Raw genomic sequence first — 15,305 nt, 5'->3', positions numbered from 1 at the left:
ATTGCAATGCTATTGGTATTTGCCATTTAGTTTCAGATTACAGATATGACAACAGGGCAGTTACCCTGAAATATGTCCGGATTATTTTATGGTATTAGTTAAACTATTCTGGAAAGTCCAATGTGATTTAGGACATACGCTTGGGATAATAAAGCAACAAATACTGAAGAAATCAGATTGATAAAACAATATCATTCCATTGTTTTTTTTCTTTCTTTCTTATGTAAGTCTCAAGCCTGCTATCTGGCTAATCTTTCAGCAGAGGTATCAGTAGGATGGGATGACATTACTAAAGATCCAGACATAGAAAGTGCATACACCAATAGGCCAAGGGTCTGAAAGAAATGGGAGGCAATATACTAAGTCTTATCAGCCAGTTTATTTATACCCTATGAGTAAACATTATTTTGATACCAGTGAAACTGATCCTATGCTTTAGTAGTAACTTGTTATTATTCATTAGATTTATATCCCTCTTTATTTCTAGCAGTGAAGAAATAAGGCTCTGCCTTCATTTTATCTCCAAAAGAAGTTCCTGGTGTGGTAGAAACTGAACTGAGAGAAAGTGGCTGACTTAGTCATGGCCCAGCCCTCATCACACTGGCACAGAGATATTTTGTACACACACTAGTTTGCGTACAATAATTTCACAGTCTGTAGCACTTTTATTTTTAAATAAAATGTGCTGTCTAAAATTACTAACACAATTAAAGAAAGGCCTACATGGTTGGTAAAGTTTGAGCTAAAGTTAAGGTCAAATAATTATGGAGGCATAGCTGTGTAGTAAACAAGTTATTTCTGATCAAGTAAATGTTTTACTCCAAGTCCAACAGAGGACACACATGGATAAACTACTATCCTGATGGTGGCAGTGGCTGCGATGGAAGCTCTAATCTCAATATATTTCAAGGATAAGCAGCGAGAGAAGGTTGTACACCAGTGTTTGGTTCTTGTTCCTAATAGTTCCTCAAGTCTTTTGCTTGGCTGCTTCTTCCTGAATGTACACTGTTGCGTTGTGGGAAAAGAGACTCGAGACCCAGTTCTTTTTATTTTCTTCTAGGATCTGAACCCGGAGAAACCGCAGCAGCCTTTTTTATAGTCGGCTGCTCGCGGCTCGTGGCCAATGATGGCTCTTCAAATCTCCCGCCGCCACGGACCAACCCATCATAGGTAAGTATGCAAATATATAACATACACTGAGTGGAGAAATTGGATGAAGCACAAAGGGAGAGGGAAAAACAAAGCAAAACCAAGATAGATAGACAGTATACCGCCCGCATAAGCCTGGCTTATTCTTCTAAGGACTGAGTGGAATGACAATTCAAAAAAGATTGTGGGAAGAGAGATTAATATATATGCAAATCTTTTGAAAGACATGCTCTCTGTATCAACATGGATACAAAAGGGGGGGGGTTTGTTCATGCTGTCACAACTGCTCTCTGGTATAGTTTCACCTCATCATCCTTGGGGAGACTGATTCTAGTTTATATTATGACTGTCATTAGAACTCTTTCACTTCGAGGCGAAAATCCTAATTTACCAGCTGTTATGTGCATCCTGAGGAACCAAAGTAACATGTAACAGAATATCAAATTAAAAGTAACTTTTGGGCAAAGAACAACTGGAGCTATGTCTATTCAATTCCATGTTTGATAAATTATTTATATTATTTTTATTTAACTGAAGGCATTTTAAAAATGGAAAGGTTTCACGTTTCTCTCCAACCTGGTCCTTTTAAACCAACATTAAGCAGTGGTTACACCAGAACTGATGAGCTGGTCCGTGATGTCCATCATATGAGGACATTTTTGATAGATTAGACATCCATAACAGGAACAGAAGCAAGAGCAAAACTTCAGTTACTGCACATGATATGTTGTGGATAAGCCATTGTAGCTCAGTACAAAGTCAGTGTTTCTAAACAAATATTTATTCTATTAATTTCTTCTGCAAGCCATTTTCTATAACTCTGAAGAAAAAGTGCTTTTCAGTGATGTGTGTTTGTTCTCTTGCCATCATCTATCTTCTATCTTTTCATGGTAAGTGGGTCTCCTGTTCCACTTGAGATAATAATAAAAAGAGAAATACTATTCAGCAATTGTGGAAATCCACCAATATTAAACACACTTTTACACTACATTGTTATGTGGAACTGAACACACTGAAAACCGTAGAAATGGTGGTAGACTTTAGAAGAAATCTTCCCATACTACCACCTCTTACAATACTAGACAACACAGTGTCAACAGTAAAGACCTTCAAATTTCTAGGTTCTATCATATCACATGACCTAAAATGGACACCTAACATCAAAAACGTCATCAAAAAGGAATGTTCTTTCTGCGCCAACTCAGAAAGCTCTAACTGTCCAAGGAGCTGCTGATACAGTTCTACAGAGGAATTATTGAGTCTGTCATCTACACCTCAATAACTGTTTGGTTTGGTTCTGCAACTCAACAAGACAGACACAGACTTCAGAGAGTAATTAGGACTACAGAAAAAACAATTACTACCCACCTGCCTTCATTCGAGGACCTATATACTGCACGAGTCAAAAAGAGGGCTTTGAAAATATTTACAGACCCCTCACATCCCAGACATAAACTGTTTTAACCCCTTCCCTCAAAGCAACACTATTGAGCACTGCACACCAGAACAACTAGACACAAGAACAGTTTTTCCCCGAATGCCATCACTCTGCTAAACAAATAATTCATTCAACACTGTCCAACTATTTACAAAGTTGTGCTAGCTGTGCTACTATTACTATTAATCTTTTCATCACTCCTTATCACCCATCTCCTCCCACTTGTGACTGTATAACTGTAACTTTGTCGTTTGTATCCTTACGATTTATATGGACTGTTTCCTAGTATGATTTGATTGCTTATTGTACCCTATGACTATTATTAAGTGTTGTACCTTTTGATTCTTGACTCTCAATGAATGTATCTTTTCTTTTATGTATACAGAGAGCATTTGCACCAAGACAAATTCCTTGTGTCCAATCACACTTGGCCAATAAAAAGAATTATATTCTATTCTATCTGTAAAATAAATCATGAAATCAATAGCTTTTAAATATGATTGATTTTGTCAAGATTATCCTTTGGTTTAAGTTAGATCGCATATGCACACCCCAAAAGGTTAGCTTCAATGCTAACTTTAGATTCATTACATGGACTTGTGCTTGCTTATAACATACAGATTTAGAATGCAATCCACCAAGGAAAAAATAATTTACAATGTTTACTTCATGTAGGTCTAAATCAAAATACAATTTATCTGTAAATTTCAGAATAGCTTTGATTTCCCTCCCTGCACACCTTAGCCTGATCTGTCACTGAAAGGATGTTTAGTTTTATGGAAATTCATTTGTTTATAATGAAAACAGCAGTGTCAACTTATTTCCAAAAATGTATTTTCATCCAAAAGCCATATCAGGTTTAATCTCCAAAAGAAAGTTTTCATATTGACTTGGAAAGCTTAAGTTTGGTGCAGTTCTATGTATGTTTACTTTAAAGAAAGCTTCACATTGTTCAATTGGACTTTCAAGTAAGCATGGATATGAGTCTAATGTAGATAGACTGTTTTCCTAATTTAGTGATCCAACTTGAGCCACAGCCAAGAGTATAATCAAGCTACTTTTAGCCAGCATTCTGTAGCAAGTTTGTTTATCCTAAACTTTCTAAATCTTTGTAATACTAGCTTTATTCAAATAGTCATGTTTTTCCAAACTGATCATCCTTCAAATAGAAGATTTGGGACTTTAAAAATATCCAGTGCTGAATGGAGGGAAGGAAAGAGAAATCCTGCCACTAATACATAACTTTGAAGCTGCTTCCTAGAAGGAACATGTATGTTGAAACATTTCTGCTGTAAATGGGTTTAGCTAAAAATCCCTGAGGAAATGCCCCTTAAGAAAGCTAGGACCAGTATACAACCTAATCTAAGGAAAAGCTTAGCTGCCTTTACTGCCTTTACTTTACTTTATCAAGGAACCCAAGTTCACCCTCTGAAGATCCTAAGAAACACTGCTTGAAAACCACAATATGATTCCTTCCTGGCATGAAATAGTAAGCAATTCCATGCCATCTCAGATTGCCAGCTCATTTGTATCAGTAGCCATTTACTTGCATGAAAAACATGACTTTACATAAACAAATTCATGGCTGCTCTGAAAGAAATTTGCACAAGCAGAGTTTCCTGCTACTTAAGTGGGAAATGATCCACATTATACACTGCTCAAAAAAATAAAGGGAACACAAAAATAAGACATCCTAGATCTGAATGAATGAAATATTCTTATTAAATACTTTGTTCATTACATAGTTGAATGTGCTGACAACAAAATCACACAAAAATTATCAATGGAAATCAAATTTAGCAACCTATGGAGGTCTGGATTTGGAGTTACATTCAAAATTAAAGTGGAAAAAAACATTACAGGCTGATCCAACTTTGATGTAATGTCCTTAAAACAAGTCAAAATGAGGCTCAGTAGTGTGTGTGGCCTCCACGTGCCTGTATGACCTCCCTACAACGCCTGGGCGGTGATGAGGTGGCGATGGTCTCCTGAGGGATCTTCTCCCACACCTGGACTAAAGCATCCCCCAACTCTTGGACAGTCTGTGGTGCAACGTAGTGTTGGTGGATGGAGCGAGACATGATGTCCCAGATGTGCTCAATTGGATTCAGGTCTGGGGATCGGGTGGGCCAGTCCATAGCATCAATGCCTTCGTCTTGCAGGAACTGCTGACACACTCCAGCCACATGAGGTCTAGCATTGTCATGCATTAGGAGGAACCCAGGGCCAACCGCACCAGCATATGGTCTCACAAAGGGTCTGAGGATCTCACCTCGGTACAGAATGGCAGTCAGGTTACCTCTGGCAAGCTGGAGGGCTGCGCGGCCCCCTAAAGAAATGCCACCCCACACCATTACTTACTCACTGCCAAACCGGTCATGCTGGAGGATGTTGCAGATAGCAGAACATTCTCCACAGCGTCTCCAGACCCTGTCACGTCTGTCACATGTGCTCAGTGTGAACCTGCTTTCATCTGTGAAGAGCACAGGGCACCAGTGGTGAATTTGCCAATCTTGGTGTTCTCTGGCAAATGCCAAATGTCCTGAACAGTGTTGGGCTGTAAGCACAACCCCCACTTGTGGATGTCGGGCCCTCATACCACCCTCATGGAGTCTGTTTCTGACCGTTTGAACAGCCACATGCACATTTGTGGCCCGCTGGAGGTCATTTTGCAGGGCTCTGGCAGTGCTCCTCCTGTCCCTCCTTGCACAAAGGTGGAGGTAGCGGTCCTGATGCTGGGTTGTTGCCCTCCTATGGCCTCCTCCACATCTCCTGATGGCCCTCCTGGCCTGTCTCCAGGTAGTGCCTCCATGCTCTGGACACTACGCTGACAGACACAGCAAACCTTCTTGCCACAGCTCGCATTGTTGTGCCATCCTGGATGAGCTGCACTACTTGAGCTACTTGTGTGGGTTGTAGACTCTGTCTCATGCTACCACTAGAGTGAAAGCACCGCCAGCATTCAAAAGTGACCAAACCATCAGCCAGAAAGCATCAGAACTGAGAAGTGGTCTGTGGTCACCACCTGCAGAACCACTCCTTTATTGGGGATGTCTTGCTAACTGCCTATGTTTTCCACCTGTTGTCTATTCCATTTGCACAACAGCATGTGAAATTGATTGTCAATCAGTGTTGCTACCTAAGTGGACAGTTTGATTTCACAGATGTGTGATTGACTTGGAGTTACATTGTGTTGTTTAAGTGTTCCCTTTATTTTTTTGAGCAGTATATAAAAGTCAGCAACAGATTTTGTGTTATGTGCCAATATGGTATGTGCCATGGTGGTGCAGTGGCTAGAATGCAGTATTGCAGACTAATTCTGCTGACTGACTGCAGTTTGATTCTTACTGGCTCAAGGTTGACTCAGCCTTCCATTCTTCCGAGATCGGTAAAATGAGGACCCAGATTGTTGAGGGCAATATGCTGACTCTGTAAACTGCTTAGAAAGGGCAGTAAAGCACTGTGAAACAGTATGTGTGTGTGTGTGTGTGCACGCATGTGTGCGTGTGTGCATGTGTGCATGATTGCTATTTCTATCTCTATCCACATAATTGCAATACTTTTAAAAACATATGCAATGTTTGGAATTTGTGAAAGGTTTGCAATATCAGGATGAGCATTTGTTATACATTTAAGTGACTGAAAATGCTATACATTGAAATCATGCAGAACTGATTAAAGGTTTCTACATTAGGTATATAAGAAGGTACAGGAAGGCCACTATCATACTGATTATTAAGAATTCTCCTTCCCAATTCAGTAAATGTATTTTTAGAAAGAGGCTATGACTTCCTGTCCATATACTGTGGCATAAACCTAATCAAGAACTGTGAATTAAACTGTTAAACATCTTCCTTCTGTACATATTTATCATTCATCAAAAATACTACATATGCCAATAAAATATTGTTTTGGTCAAATATTTGTTTTGATTTGGATTTAACTTTATTGATGACAACAGATAGAGAACTATGGGAATTATCCATAATACTTAAAGGATATCTCATTGCCAGTTCCAGTCATTCCTGGGAAAGAGAATAAACTCTTGGCTTTTCATGTGCTTTGAGCATGGAATGTCTGAAAGACCATAAGTTGGAGCAAATAATTCAGCTGTAGTTTGTATCTTGCAAAATTATGTCAAAGGGCACAACTGCATCCTTTCCATCTGGGAATTTATCTGATCTCTTATTTAGGTTGGCTTGTTGATATAGTGGGAAGTATACAAGGAGGACATCTGGAAACTGTGGGTTTTCTTTCCTTGGGGCTCCACTGAAACAGAATTTATTAGACAAACCAATCTTTGCTTCTCATTTTTGTCCTAATTTGGCACTGCCTCATCTGTTGCTGCCACTATTGAATTTTCCTTCCATGGATCCAGCACTGGGACCACCCTTTAACTCCATATGGGATATGTCTGACATCTGCAGGAAACCAAATGCCAACTGCAATATGTTTTTGGCAGCAGCTGAAATTTTGTCTCTTTTCTTGGCAGCCTTCCTGTATGATCTTTCCTTTCTTCAACTATTCAGTGCTGCCATGCCTGCAAATTTGCTTTAGAGTTAATCAACATGATCACATAGCAGAGAAGTTCTAGTCACTTGGCTTCGTAAAAACTAACAACATCATTTTTGGCTGCTAGGCAAAAGATCAATTGCACTGGCATATAAAACAAGGATCGTTTTTAGGATTCTGCTGCCTAATGGCAGCAAGCCAGCAGCTGTATAGATAAATGTTCTCTTGCTGTTACATATCTATTCCCCCCCACCTTTAAGTTAAAAGAATGTGGTTTCAATTAGCAAATGTGGTTCTTATATATCGGGGAATATCTTACGCAGACTCAAGCAGCAGTAATGTAGTATGATATTCCCATGTTTTCTTCTGTATCCTCACAAGAAACCTTGATGCTATATTTTTAACTAGGTGATTTCAAAGGCTATTCAACCTATGTTTTCCTTTCTTAGAATACTTCTCTAGCTGTAGTTTAAGACCATTCAGAAGTAATTATTTTGATTTTGTGTTAAACATTATAGATAGAAATTTACACCTTTATTTAAAATATATATTAATATCTATGAATGTTGATTTCATAATTATTTACCATACCGAAACATATATGCTTTCAGTAACCAAACCATCCCCTTCCATCCCACCATACTGATAGATAAAACCAACAATATGATAAAATAAAAGACGATATTTGTAGCTCAGGGTTGAAATGAAGGGTTGTTGCTCTCTGAGCTTGGTTGTTTTCTTGCAGTTGTTTCATTACTCAAACTAGGTAACATCATCACTGCTAGTACAACCAAGCTCAGAAAGTAAGAAAACAACCAAACTCAGAAAGCGCCAAGGACCTCTTGATATGATAAAATACCTGAAAAAGCAAAATGTGTTCAGCTGGAATCTGAAAACTGACAGTGCTGAGCTTATGGCTGGTATGTTTTCTTAGCAAGGTGTTTCACAACTGATGCACACTTTAAAAAAGCTTGGAATTGAAAATGGACTTTGCAACATTTTAATTTGCCTATTGGTGGCTATTCACTATCAGTTCAGATCCTGACTTCCTAAGGTGATTTTAATCCCCATATCCACAGTCATGTGAAATACTGTAGATGATTTACATTTTTTGAAATGAGTTGTACTGAACTTCTAACACCTATCTGATATCTACAATATAAGACGATAGCAAATCCATTATGCCCCCTCTCAAGTTCTCATAAAGAACTAGATGCATTATGTTATGCACTAGATAAATATTTTGCTTCAAACTTGGCAAATCTGTATAGAATTTAAAAGCTATACATTAAAAAAATCATGCTGAGAAACTTCTCAACACATGTTAATTGGAAACATATGACAATAATTTCTCAATGAGAACATCGTCCTTGAAGGGCACTGCATGCTCTTAATATGAAGAATGACTGATGACTAGTGGGTGGGGTGGGAAGTGAAAGCAAAAAGATTGCCAAGGAAATAAAGCTGGGGGAAGTTACAAATACATTTGTAATAGTCAATAATTGCTAGCCCTTTATTTGTTAGAAATTGTCATGTCCTACTCTTGCATGAATCACACTCAAGACGGCTCACAACAAAGACAAAAAGCACTGAAGCTATTAATATATTTTTAAAGGACACAAAGATAAAATTCAAAATTAGAAAATGATAAATTCTTTTTCAAAAGTAAGCAGGCAAAATGTTAGTAGGATCGTAAAAAAACTGTAAGCCAAACAGACATACAGTTCAAAAGCTGGTCAAAGTCTGTTCCTGAGTAAGGAGTTTTCCACTTGGCACCAAACACTGTCAGAGAAAAACATGAGCTATTCTAGCATTTTACATTCTGGCAGCAGGCAGGAAAATGTCCCACATGCTTGTTTTTACCAAATGTCTTAGAAATTAACAAGAAAGCCCCTGTCAAAGATCAAAGATGATGTGTTGGTAAATATCTTATTTCATTAGTTATTAATATAGCACTAATACAATTGATTAAAATCTCTTACGATGAACTGTGAGAAACAAAATTGGTCACTGTCTTAGCATAGATTTCAGATTTTTTAAAAATATGGACAACCTTAATCTTTTATTAAATCACTTTGAAAATGTAAATTGAGAACGTGGTCTCAATTCATGGTCATGAGATAAAATAGTCATGAAATAATACCATGAGATAAAAGATCAGATAATGTCTTAGCGGCATAGAAACCTTGAAAACTACAAGTGGCCTTCACCCAAATATTCTATACTACTAGTTTAGTAAATTGTAAGGGACAAAAATTGAACAGACGTAATCATTGTAAGGAAAATAAAAGTGGCATATCAGTTGGGTTGGTGAGAAACATTGCCCCAGTTCATGGTTTATTTAAATGTGGTTTATTAAATAAATCACAATGACATGGATACTACAACATGCTAGCCCAAAAAGAAGCAAATATGCAAGTTACTCATGGTATTTGACAAACATTTTGCCACAAACTGTTTGGATTCTGTTAGCAATTAACATTTTTAGAGCAAGGGCGCAAGGGATATTCAGTCATCTGCTACCATCAAGTGAATGTGAGAAACAGTCAATTTACTGTTACACAGAGTAAAATATGGAAAGAAGAACTCTGATCTAGATTTAAATCCAGGATAAGAGTTTCATAGTCATATGCCTTCAGGCTTCTCCTTCCAGGAAGAATTTGGTTGAAGCTTCCTGATCACTCAGTGTAACAAACTAGAACTAAATCCTTAATTATTTAAGACTGGAAACCATTACCAACATTGAACATAGCACTTTTCACTAAAAATTGCACCTTGCCTTCAAATCTAGTCTTCTGTTTTGGAAAATGATTTTTTTGTTTCCCACAAAGAGTTATATCTGGCAGTCCTCTGTTCATATACTCAACATTCTTGCTCTGGAAATTTATCGCTATTAACAAAATGTCAACAGAAATAAGCCTATGATGATCTCAAAGATCATCATCTCCTAGGATCAAAAATGCTTTCCTAAATAATAGGTCATATATGCTTTCCTAAATAATACTTTGCTTTAAACAGTTTATTTAAGGCTACATTGTCTGGATTCGTACAACACCAAAATAAAACAAACCACATTAGCGTTTAGCATAATTGACATATTTTTCCATTGAGAAAGTATAATCTCAGGTCTTTTTCCTGTTATTATATATCTTTTTTTCAAGCTTGGTGTTCTCCAAATATAACAATAGAATAGAATAACAAAGTTGGTAGGACCTTAGACGTCTTCTGGTCCAACTTTCTGCTCAAGCAGGAAACTCTATGCCATTTCAGACAAATTGTATTCTAATCTCTCCTTAAAAACCTCCAATGATGGAGCACCCACAATTTCTGAAGGTAAGCCATTCCACTGATTGATTATTTATTAATCAATTATTTCAATAGACTAGACTAGACTAGACTAGACTAGACTAGACTAGACTAGAATAGAATAGAATAGAATAGAATAGAATAGAATTCTTTATTGGCCAAGTGTGATTGGACACACAAAGAATTTGTCTCGGTGCAAATGACTCTGATTAATTGTTCTGTCAGGAAATGCCTTCTTTTTCCTGGATTGGTTCTCTCCTTGATTAGTTTTCATCTACTGCTGCTTGCCTTCAGGTGCTTTGGAGACTAGGCTGACTTCCTATTCAATGGATTATAATTCCTATAGTTTGCCAATTACCACAATGACAGTTGAACTGTCTAATTAGGCAAAAATGGAAGTATTAGGTGTAATGTAATTATTATTTAATAAATAATCAAATCTAGCAGAACTACCAGATTCTGTAACAGCTTTATTGCCTATACCATCCATCTGGTAAACTTGCAAGATTGTTTTTCTCTCCATGTACATGTTTACATCCAGACTAGACCGTGTTGTTTCTCTATATCATATAATATATATGGGTATATGCATAATTCTGTATGTATTTATTAATTATTTTTATTTATTTATATTTATGTAGTGTATATTGAATGTGGAAACCTTTTGAAAGCTGTATGCAACGAAATTTAATTTTAATGTATGCCGATTTGTGTACATTCAAAGTGACAATAAGGTTATTTTAAATCTAAGTTCAGCTGTAAGATAAAATTATTGGAAAGATAGTTACTCAGAATTAAGAATGTGGTTCATGGCACAACAATTCGAAAATGTAGCAAGAAGTAAAGAAGAAATAAGGCCAGTAAAGTTATGCCATCACTGAAGCAATGTTTGTCATATTAGAGCAATAATATTCTTTTTGCTCTTTCAAAACATTCTCTGTGCAATCTGTGCCCAAAATCAAAACATATTTCTGGTGTTTTGATGGGTTATGCCATACTGAGACAAGGCTGGCAGATAGAAAAAGGAAGAAAGAGAAGGCACTAGAAGAGCAGACAAAGTAACTCTGACAGCTGGGAGACAGTTATGATACATACTGTAGACTTGTCCTCTTGTTGATCTAGATTTTATTTCTTCCAGATCCTGGAACAACTCAAAAGTTCTAGGTTTATTTCTGCCAAATTGCAATTGATCTGAAACAGCTTGGCAGAACTGCTAAAATGAAGTTGTAGTGTTCCAAGTTCAAAATAAAATGATGTTTCCATTTTATGGACACCCTGCTTAGAAAGTAGAAGCAACAACTTGGCATAACTACAGAGTTCCCAGCCTGCCATTAGTCAACATTAAGGAAAAGGAGAAGGCCAAAAATGAAAAGTTTGAGGAAAATCACCATCATCTGTGTTGGTAGAAAGTTTTGTAAAATTAATAGTAATAAGGTACTATATTATTGATATTATCCATACATTGTTTTCTTGATTATAAACCTAGTATTTTAATTAACATAATGGCAATATTGGCTATTAGGTTAACATCTGAATGTCTTTTTATTCTTTTCAAAGGATGTTGGGAAGATATGGCAAACCAGTAGATAATATGCCATTTTTGTCTATAAATTGCTTAAGGTAGGTTAGAAGTGTGGGGAGAAATATCTCTCCAAAGGTAGGCTACCTAGCTGTTAGCGGCTGGATTAGCCAAATTGAGATCTCTGTTCTGCAATCTTGCATTAGCCAAAAAAACCCAAAACACCCCCCCCCAAAAAAAGCCTAGCTCTGGTTTGTTAGAAGAGAAATGTCTTTGTTAGAATAAATATCCATCTGGTCCATTCCAAGCCGGGAGAAAGGCACTGAAGACAAAATGGAGTCTGGAGGCTGATTGGAAAGAAGGTCCATTTATTGATGAACAGAACCACATGTTTGTAGTTCTGGTACAGCTGCCCACATGGAATTGAGAGTGGGGGTTATTTATACCTTCTCTTGGGCTTTGCACTTGAACTTCCTGTTCCTGTGCAAGAACATGTATTCTGTTTACGGGTTATAAAGAGGCCATAGCTTGTTCTGTAGGTTGTGTGAGCTCCCAGATTTGGTTGAAGTTTGCTGCTGAGATGATGCAATGAAGAGGCTTGTGTTCTGAAAGGGTGTTGGGCAATTCCTATTATGGCTTAATGGCTTTGTCCTGGTTTGGATCTTGAGTGAGGGCTATTTGCTTATGAATATAGCTATCTATCTCTTTATCTCTTAAGTGCTGACATCTGCCGTGGGCTATTAAGGAAAGTGGGGGCTGCTTTCCAAGAGCATGTTTCTCCTCTTCTCATCCAGGGAAATATAATATTCTGCCTTTTAAATATTTCTCAAAATATTTCATTCTTGTAGGAGAGATGGCAGAAAATCAGTAAAGAGACAAAGCCAGTTTCCCCATTATTTTCCTATCCACTCACCCAATTTGTCAGCAATAGTTATTGGAAGATTGCTTCCAATAAAAACAAACTCCTTTTTGTAGTTTAATTACTGTAATATATAGTACTTTTGCAGATCTAGAAGCTCCCAGTTAAAAAAAGAAAGCCTGTGCAGCTTGATTCAAATCCTATGAAAGGCCATTAATATGATTGCATGCAATTGTTGTTGTAAAATTTCTTTATTCCATTGTTCTTTCAGTTAAAGGTTGTTTTCCTTAATCAAATGTGCATTTATAGAGTGACATCACTGGAAAGGGAAACCTATATATAGAGTGACATCACTGGAAAGGGAAACCTATACAGGGGTGTCCAACTCGTGGCGTCATGTTGTCATGTGATGTATTGTGACTTTTTCCCCCTTCACTAAAATGAGGGTGGGCATGGCCAGTTGCATGACGCACCTGGGCTGCGAGTTTGACACCTCTGCTATAATACATGCCAGAAATAGCCTTATATTATATTAAATATTTATATTATTGTATACATTTACTTAAATATAAATTATTATATTAAAAAGGAAGCTTGCTAATTGAATGACTTCTGATCAGTCCCATCAGTCTGACTCTCAAGCCATTCCATGATATCAGACAAATCCAATTTGGTTTGAAAATGGTATTAGGGTCCCTATTTGCAGCTGAATTTCATGAAGTCTATCTTCAATCAAATGCAATTTACTAGATCAAGTGAACATTCTGCAGCAACATTCAAACATCACTCTGAAGTCAGTTAAGGTTAACCATACAGTAGCAAACTTTGTTGGCATTTTGTGTGGCTTACCAGGTTGCATGGACCCAGGTTGTTTGGAATGTACAAAGCTCAATATACCCTGAAAAGAGACAAACCTTGTAGGCAACCTAAGCAGGATGCATGAATACAGCCTTGTTCTGAGTCACTGTGGCATAAAGGAAGGCGATCCACTGGTTTAGATGCGATGGCTGATAATTAATCATCCAGTTGTAAAGCTCAGATGTTACAAATCCATTCTGAATCTTGCTTCCAAATACTTTTTATTGTTAGTAAGTCAATCTTACCTGAGGAGCCTATACCAACCTCAAAGCTTGATAACACCAACTCTTTCATAGAGGATTTCTCTTCCTTTGCATATGAACCACAGGTTCAACATGCTCACTTCAATTCTGTCCTGGCTTGGATTCCCTCTTTTGCTCTAACCAAGTACAAAGTATTCCTTGTGTGAAGAGAAGAACTTGACTCATCATCAGAGGTGGTATTCAGCAGGTTTTGACCAGTTCTGGAGAACCGGTAGCGGAAATTTTGAGTAGTTCAGAGAACCGGAAAATACCACCTCTGACTGGCTGCGCCCCCTCTGCCTCCCGAGTCCCACCTGATCGGCTGGGTCTTCTTTTGTTGCCCTGCACAGGAGAATAGAGCTGGAAAACAGGTTAGTGGGGTGGGGAGGGAATGGAATGTTGCAGTACCCTTCTCCTGCCATGCCCACCAAGCCACACCACACCCACCAAGCCACACCACGTCCACCAAGCCACGCCCACAGAACCAGTAGTAACATTTTTTGAATCCCACCATTGCTCAACATGCATTCTGATCCAACCAAACCCAGATACAAACCTTTGCTGGGGAAGGCTGGTCACTTTACTGCCTGCTTTGTATATAAAAGTCCTAACGTTAAGGGTCCCACTAAACCTGGAGAAATCCTATGTTTGTTAGAATTTAAAATTAGAATAGAGCTGAAAGGGACCTTGGAGGTCTGCTCAAGCAGAAGAACCTATACTATTTCAGATAAGTGGCTGTCTAGTCTCTTCTTAAAAACCTCCAGTGATGGAGCGCCCATGATTTCTAAAGGCAAGCTGTTCCACTGGTTAATTGTCCTCAGGAAGTTTGTCCTTAATTCCAGGTTGCTTCTCTCTTTGGTTAGTTTCCAACCATTGTTTCTTGTCCTGCCCTCTGGTGCTTTGTAGAATAATTTGACCCCCACTTCTTTGTGGCAGCCCCTCAAATACTGGAATACTGCTATCATATCACCCCTAATTTTTCTGTTTTCTTAGCCAAACCCAAATCCTGCAACCGTTCTTCATGTTTTAGTCTCCAGACCTTTAATCATCTTAGTTGCTCTTCTCTGTACTTTTTCCAAGGTCTCAACATCTTTTTTGTAGTATGGTGACCAAAATTGGTTTCAATATTCCAGGTGTGGTCTTACTCAGAGGTGATATTCAGCAGGTTCATACCAGTTCTAGAGAACTGGTAGCGGAAATTTTGAGTTGTTTGGAGACCGGAAAATACCACCTCTGACTGGCCCTGCCCCCATCTATTCTCTGCCTCCCATGTCCTAGCTAATCGGCTGGGTCTTCTTTTGTTGCCCTGCACAGGAGAATGGAGCTGGAAAGCAGGTTAGTGGAGTGGGGAGGGAATGGGATTTTGCAGTAATCTTCCCCTGGAGTGGGAACAGAGATTTTACAGTATCCTTCCTCTGCCAT

General features: G+C 38.1%; 1 long non-coding RNA gene across 1 annotated transcript in view; it reads left to right on the top strand.

Moving 5' to 3' along the window:
- Positions 1-837: 837 nt before the first annotated feature.
- The window catches only part of LOC148132918 (uncharacterized), a 26,837-nt gene continuing 12,369 nt past the window's right edge, over positions 838-15,305 (top strand). Inside the window, exons 1-2 of the long non-coding RNA XR_015750743.1 lie at positions 838-928; positions 1,061-1,170. This is a non-coding gene — a long non-coding RNA (uncharacterized LOC148132918). The remainder of the gene's footprint in view (positions 929-1,060; positions 1,171-15,305) is intronic.

This window comes from Notechis scutatus, chromosome 1, assembly GCF_049901735.1.
Source record: "Notechis scutatus isolate UNSWTSFEM ecotype Mainland chromosome 1, rNotScu1.2, whole genome shotgun sequence".
Classification (NCBI taxonomy): domain Eukaryota; kingdom Metazoa; phylum Chordata; class Lepidosauria; order Squamata; family Elapidae; genus Notechis; species Notechis scutatus.
The sequence above is the reverse complement of the archived record's forward strand: the minus strand, read 5'-3'. Positions and strand labels throughout refer to the sequence as shown.